Source organism: Bidens hawaiensis, unplaced genomic scaffold (assembly GCF_021521415.1).
Source record: "Bidens hawaiensis isolate Kalapana, Puna unplaced genomic scaffold, B.hawaiensis_p1.1 tig00015702_1, whole genome shotgun sequence".
Classification (NCBI taxonomy): domain Eukaryota; kingdom Viridiplantae; phylum Streptophyta; class Magnoliopsida; order Asterales; family Asteraceae; genus Bidens; species Bidens hawaiensis.
The window spans coordinates 129,500-136,975 of NW_027492401.1; the positions used below are offsets into that span (position 1 = coordinate 129,500).

The following is a 7,476-nucleotide window of genomic DNA, read 5'->3' on the forward strand; positions in this document are numbered from 1 at the left end:
CGTTCAAAAATAAAAAATGCTGACAAACAATTTAGGAGGTTGCTATTATGCTAAGACACCATGAAGGATTCGTGAAACTAGATAAGCTAGGCTCCTCAATGTATTGAAATAGTTGTTGATGGCTAAATGCGAACTTTGAAAGGATATAATTAGATTTGTGAAAGTAAATTACAGACGTACGTGTTATACTTCACTTCCTTGTTGACTGTTTATTCATGATTCAAAAGTTTCACCTACTTTGTTGACTTATTGATGCAATGGGCTTGGTCTATATAACCTGTATTTTTCTTTGTTGCACATCATTCTAGCAATTCCCAATGGCCTTGATCTTACATTTCATTCTTTTAAACCATTCTCCAAACACTTTCAGTTGTAGCGCAACAAAGGAACGGTTCAATACCACTTGGTGCATCCCTCATAGCAACAGAAGGTACCGAACCATGGCTCTCACCTTCGGGTGAATTTGCCTTTGGGTTCAAACAAATTCAGGGAAAGGATATCTTTGTTTTATCCATTTGGTATGCCAAGATACCTGACCAGACCATCATCTGGTATCCACCTTCAAATCCCATGGTTTCTAGAGGATCAAAAGTTGAGCTAATCAATAGGCGTGGACTCGTACTCAAAGATCCTCAAGGCAGAGAGGTGTGAAGTTCCTTATCCATCTCGGGTATTGCATATGGTGTTATGAATGATACAGGTAGCTTTGTGATTGTCGGCACCAATTCTAGCAACATCTGGGAAAGTTTTGATTATCCAGCGGATACCATGTTGCCTACTCAGGTTATGAACATAGGTGGAGTTATCAACTCAAAACTGAGCGAAACGAATTTCTCTAAAGGAAGGTTTCAGCTTCGGATGCTTCAAGACGGGAATCTTGTTCTTAATTCTCGAGATACTGTATTTGATTTCCCTTATGCAGCTTACTATGAAAGTAGAGTTAACGATTCATCTAATTCATCGAATTCTGGAATCCAGTTGATCTTTGATGCAACAGGTTACATGTACATACTGAGAAGAAATGGCCAAAGGTTTAATCTTAGTGTAAGAAATACAGCACTTACCTCTGCAGAATATTATCATAGAGCTACACTAGATTCTGACGGGTTTTTGACTTTGTACTACCACCCTAGGAATCCTACTGATAATACAAGCTGGAAAGTTATATGGTTTGAGAGCGGAAACTTATGTTCTTATGTTGGTAAGCATTATAATAGCAAGGCTTGTGGGTTTAACAATGTTTGCAGCCGTGAAACTGAGCGGCCAAATTGTGAATGTTCACAAGGATTTTCGTTGCTTGATCCGAATGATCCAAATGGAGACTGCAAGCCTGATTTCACTCCAAGCTGTAATGAAGGCGAGCCAAGTGAAGACTTGGACTTCATTGAACTCACCAATGTTAACTGCCAGAATCTGACTATACGCACGTCAGACCAGTTAATGAAGAGGGCCGTAGAAATAGTTGCAAGGAAGATTGCTTCTGTGCTGTTGCAATCTACAGCGATAGCGATTGTTGGAAAAAGCAGCTTCCACTCATCAATGGAAGGAGGGGACGCTCAGAAATTAGCAGGGCGTTACTGAAGTTTCGTAAAGTTGAACTTCCTCGTATCCCCACTAAGTTTGCAGGAGAAAAGAAAGATCAGAAATTAGCTCTGTGTTTGTAAATTTCATGTTAATTGGTGTAATTTGTCTTGGTTTCTTCTTGAATTCCCATAAGAAGGCCAGAAATTATCAATATCCAAGTAGTAAAGTTGTCAATACTAATCTACTTCATTTTACATACCAAGAACTAGTCGAAGCAACTAATGTGTTTAAAGATGAACTCGGAAAAGGGGCCTTTGGGATAGTTTATAAAGGTGTAATAGGGACAAACATTGTCGCGGTGAAGAAGTTGGATAGGGTTTCTGATGATGGTGAAAAGGAATTCCAGGCCGAGGTGAATGCTATCGCAAGGACTCACCATAAAAATCTAGTCCAACTTCTTGGCTATTGTGATGAAGGAGATCAACGGCTATTGGTTCATGAGTACATGAGTAATGGTACGCTGGCGAGCTTTCTTTTTGGTGATGTCAGACCGAGTTGGAAGCAAAGGAGCGATATAGCACCTGGCATTGCAAAGGGACTCTCGTACCTTCATGAAGAGTGTAGCACCCAAGTCATCCATTGTGACATCAAGCCTCAGAATATTCTTCTTGATGATTACTACAATGCTAAGATTTCTGACTTTGGCTTGGCAAAGCTTTTGATGATGAACGAGAGTCGAACAAATACTGGAATAAGAGGGACAAAAGGTTATGTTGCTCCTGAATGGTTTAGGAACACCCCGGTCACAATTAAGGTTGATGTCTATAGCTTTGGTGTCTTGCTATTGGAGATCATTTCTTGTCGTAAGAGTGTGAAGGAAGTTCAGAGTGGTCATGTTGAATATGGAGCGATCTTGACGGATTGGGCATGAGACTGCTATCAAGAAAGGATTTTGGATGCATTTGTAGAGAACGATATGGAGGCCATAGATGATTACAAGAAGCTAACAACTTTTGTGAAGACGGGTCTTTGGTGTGTGCAAGAAAATCCGTCTTTGAGGCCAACCATGAGGAAGGTCACCCAGATGCTTGAAGGAGTTATTGAAGTTTCTGAACCTCCATGTCCATTTCCTTTCTCTGTTATCTCAAGCTGATCATCTATTATTTTTGGAATGCCCTGGTAGCGGTTTCTGTATAGTGTTTTTAGAATAAAGTTTGGTCGTAGTCGCATCTTCCTACTTGAACTCTTATGAATTTGAAGGTCCATTTGTTGTTGTTTAACAACTTTGTTATCAAAATGCTGTAATGTTATGTTCATTTATTTTTCTTACCTTCTTTGCACAAAGTTGTGTTTGTTTATGATTTTAGTGTTATCAAATCATTTTATTTAATACAAGTTTATTTAAATTTAAAACCAAAACAAAGTTCGATTAAGTTTCATCATGGTTTAGGATTTTGAGACTAATATGATTTTCGGCTTGAGTCAGGGGACAAGGGATCAGCTGCCCCGAAAACAAATGACTAGAATTATCCATCAAAGCCAACATATATATACTTTGGCTTAGGATCCTTCCACACCACTTATGATCTTTACACACCATTTTTTTTTCCTATACGGCTTGTATAGGGCTGTACGGTCGTATAACACCTGAATCGTGTCAGTTTGTGTCTGATGTTGTCGGCCATCGTTTATTGTGCCTCGTATAGCCCTATACGGGTCATATAGGCCTATACGGCCGTATATGCATTTTTTTTTGATATATTATTTTACTTGCACTATTTTTTTTAGCAATTTTAAATGTTCTCCTTTACGACCATTTCATGTGTTGTTTCACTTATATATAATTATGTTTTATATTGAAAAATTGAATGAGATGATATTTTAGAATATAATAAATTGTCTTTTAATATTTACGTAACACGTTTGGCTAAGTAATTTGTAGTTGTACCCAAAGAACATTCGTTCAATATTATATTATGTTACACTTTATAATAGTCCATATACAATAATCAATCAATGATTAAGCAAACAAAAAAACATTTGGCGAAAACATACTAACATACTGATAAACATCTGGTCCACATACATTAAAATAAAAGTGCACCCCCAAATACATCATGTTCCAAACACATGGTCTACACATAAAAGTAACGAGTTCACCCTAAAATACATCAAGTTTTAAATATGGTCGTATAGCACTATACGACTCGTATAGTCGTTTTCCGACAGCGATTAACAGTTGTTAAAAGGCAGTCTGAATTTTTCTACCAATGTTTTCTATACGGCCGTATATCCCTATACGACCGTATAGGTTTTATGGTTTGTTGGAAAGCAATACGAGCCATTTAATGCCTATACGGCCCGTATAGGCCTATACGGTCGTATAGGCTGCAAAAATCTGTTTTTTTGTCCCCTTGTTAGTTATTCGTACCCTATACGGCCGTATAGGCCTATACGAGCCGTATAGACATGTGGGGGGGATGGTGTATGAGGATCATATCCCTATACTTTTGTAGCAATTTTGTAAGAAATGTTGTTGGAAAACGATTAAAAACAACTTTCAAGCATGTGTTTTTCCAACACAACCTTTTTGTTGGAAAATGGGTTTTCTAACAAATTTCCTACGCAATTAGTCGTACGAAAGAAGATTAACACATGTATTAGTTGTACTTTTCCTAATCTTATTATCCTTTGAAATTTCTCATCTACCCATTAAATTAACAATTTTTGTATATTACTGTATTTAAGAAGCTAGAACCATTGGTTATTAGATTGACTTAATACGCTTCCCAAGTGTAACTCTAAACATAGACCAACGACTATATTTGTATTGGTAGGGCACAATCACACCCGACTTTTTGAAACGAAACAACATTTCACAAATTAGTATTTGACAGGTAAATTACGTGTCACAAAATAATTCATTGACTCACTAAAAGCAATGATATTTTTGTCTTCATAACTTGTTTGTTCTCGTGTTACACATCATTCTATCTGTTTCCAATGGCCTCAATTCTATATTTTATTCTTTTAACCTTTCTCTAAACTTCAATTGTCGCGCAACAAAGGAACAATTTGGTACCCACAAACATATCCCATGCTTTCTAAAGATCGAAAGTTGAGCTAATCAATGTGCGTGTTCTCTTGCTCAGTGATCCTCATCAAGGCACAGAGTAGTAGAGTTCCATATATCCATCTCAGATGTTGCATATGGTGTTATGAACGATACATGTAACTTTGTGATTAGTGTGACATCAAGCCTCAGAATATACTTCTTGATAATTACTTCAATGCTAAACTTTCCAACTTTGGATTGGCATATCTTTTGAGGATGAATGACAGTAAAAAATGTTAAGCAGCAATGCAAAAGCGACAACACACAATCTCGCACACATCATAAGCAATGCAATAAACAGAAAATAACAAATGATATATAAAAGACACAAGAATCTTATGTGGTTCGGTCCCATCGGAAGACCTAAATCCATGAGCCGCAACTAGGTTATTTCGTTAAGCTTAGACAAAAGATTACAATCACATATGGTATATATAGAGATAAAACAAGTGTTAACAATTTGATGAAGAAGAAACAATAATGTGCCCGAGCCCTTATTCTCCTTGTTGTCAATTTCAGCCCAAACTCAAAACCGGCGTTTTGGGCCCAAAGCTTTCACAAATCCAAACAAACAATTATGGAATAAGAGGATCAAAAGTTTATGTTGCTCCTTAATGGTTTTAGGAACACCCTATCAACATTAAGGTTGATGCTTAAAGCTGTGTTGTCTTGCTACGTGCTGAAAGAGCGTGTTAAGGAAAATGAGAATGGTGTTGCATATGTACCGATCTTGACGGATTGGGAATGGGACTGCTATCAAGAAATGATTTTGGATGGATTTATAGAGAACGACATGGAGGCAATAGATGATTACATGAAGCTAATAGCTTTTATGATGGGTTTAAGATTAATTCTTATATAGAAACAAAATAAAGTTGTGCAAATAATAATATATTTGTTTATGCATTACGTACACTAGTTCTTTTTATTAATAGTTAGATGACTTTATCAAATTATCAAACTAAAGTATATCTTCAAAATAGTATAACTTAAAGCCTAGCTTAAACTTAGGGCGTTAAACCCGGTTCCGGACCCGACCCGACTTATTGACCCGGAACCGGCCTCGCACTACCCGACTCATGGGTACAAACCAGGTTCTAGTTCCTAAGAGAAACCGTATCTGGACTCGGCCCGGCCAAAAACCGATAAAACCTTGCCAAACCAGTCAATACCTTAACCATATCTAGAACCGGTTCCTACCTGACCTGGTGTTTGACTTTGTTGACCAAACTAAGAACCCTCTTCTTCTCCATCTACCAACAATCCTTCAAAGACTTACCCTAATTCTTTCAAAGACGTTTCCAGATTTTCTCTTCCAAACCATTTCATGACTTGGTCTAGACAATAATAGATATCAATATAGTTTGACCTAATTAAGTGTATAATCCAACAATAATGCTCGCCATCGATCCTTGTTAGCTCACGAATTTAGCAAAGTAGGGACCTTGAGTTGGAAATTTGGTATTTGAAATGGTCCAAAATCCTAATTTAGACGTAAAGTTTCTGCTTCAACTTTATATGTGGGACTTTGATGGGTTGATTAGACAGGAAATGTAAGTTTTTCAACTTTATATTTAAAGGGAGGACACGAAAGAAAAGGACAAGGTTTTAGGCAATTAGAAATTTGAAATACAGATCCTAGCTAAAGAATTGCTTTATTTCTTCGATCCGGTGAAATATTCAAACATTGACCAGTCACAAAAGTCTTTTGACTCCTGTATACTTTCAGATACACATCAGTAATGCATAGGTATCTATATTTTATTATTCTAACCACTTTTCAAGTACATCCTAGCAGAACAAATGATGGTCTAGTACAAGGTAGTTCGTCGCTCATAGCAACAAAAGACAGCGAAGGGCAAACCCGGTGAGCCTCAAGCATCTGTGTGCGTGGGGGCAGGGTGTTGGGGCTGTCGGATCACTTGGGCTTAATGCATGCATCCCTACCGTGCATTTACGCAAGAAGATGTTTTCACAGTTCAAACCTCACATAGCAGCAACCTTACTGTTGCTTCTAGGGCTCGCCCCTCACTAGGTTTTCTTGATTTTGTAATGACCGCCATATCTTTCTGAAACGTGTTAATCATTTTCAAATAAAATTATATCACATATACGAAATCTCTAATTAGATAAGATAGGTAGTGTTTCTTATGAACGAGACGTGAATGTTCTTCCGTTGAGTGAATCAAGGAATACACTAAAATGGGGGAGAAATGTTGGTGATTTTAGTGTCATCATCATCTAAGGTATTTGGATTTTTTTAAGACCAACTAAAAAAGGAAACTACATAGTGGGTTGGGTTACGATATGTGGAGTGCACAGTCTATCAAGACTATTCTAATTTCAGCATCATAGAAATTCTAAGTTTGTTAGGGTGAAGCCCCTAGCTGGGGTCCAATGAACAAAGCCCCTCCTGTGGTTAAGCTGACATGGAAGTTTCTTTGGAATAGCAAAATTGTCAAAGAGTTGGTGGAATTTGATCTTCAATATGAAAACTGAATATTCGTATAAAAAATGGCTAATGACGAAGCTTATTGCACGGTTCTGTGTTGATATAATAAACACTATTTTTTTAATGAAATAATTGTTTCAATATGATCTTTTAAATACAAATTTAGCAATGATAAATATTAGTGCTAGAGAAACCATAACAAATCCTTCATAACTGCCTATTGTTGCAACTTGCAGCATCCATCTCAACTTGGCGACTACCGTGTTTAGTCATAGTAATTACCTTCATGCTGGGAGGATTTGGGAGGTCTCTGGTACAAGTCCCATAGACGATAAGAATTAAAAGAAATTTGCCGTTCAAAAAAAAAAAGAAAGAAAAGCTGACA

The 7,476-nt window shown here is 37.2% G+C and overlaps 1 pseudogene; it reads left to right on the forward strand.

The window, feature by feature from the left end:
- The first annotated feature begins 317 nt into the window (after window positions 1–317).
- Window positions 318–3,025, forward strand: LOC143549581 (G-type lectin S-receptor-like serine/threonine-protein kinase RLK1 pseudogene; annotated as a pseudogene).
- Window positions 3,026–7,476: the final 4,451 nt, after the last annotated feature.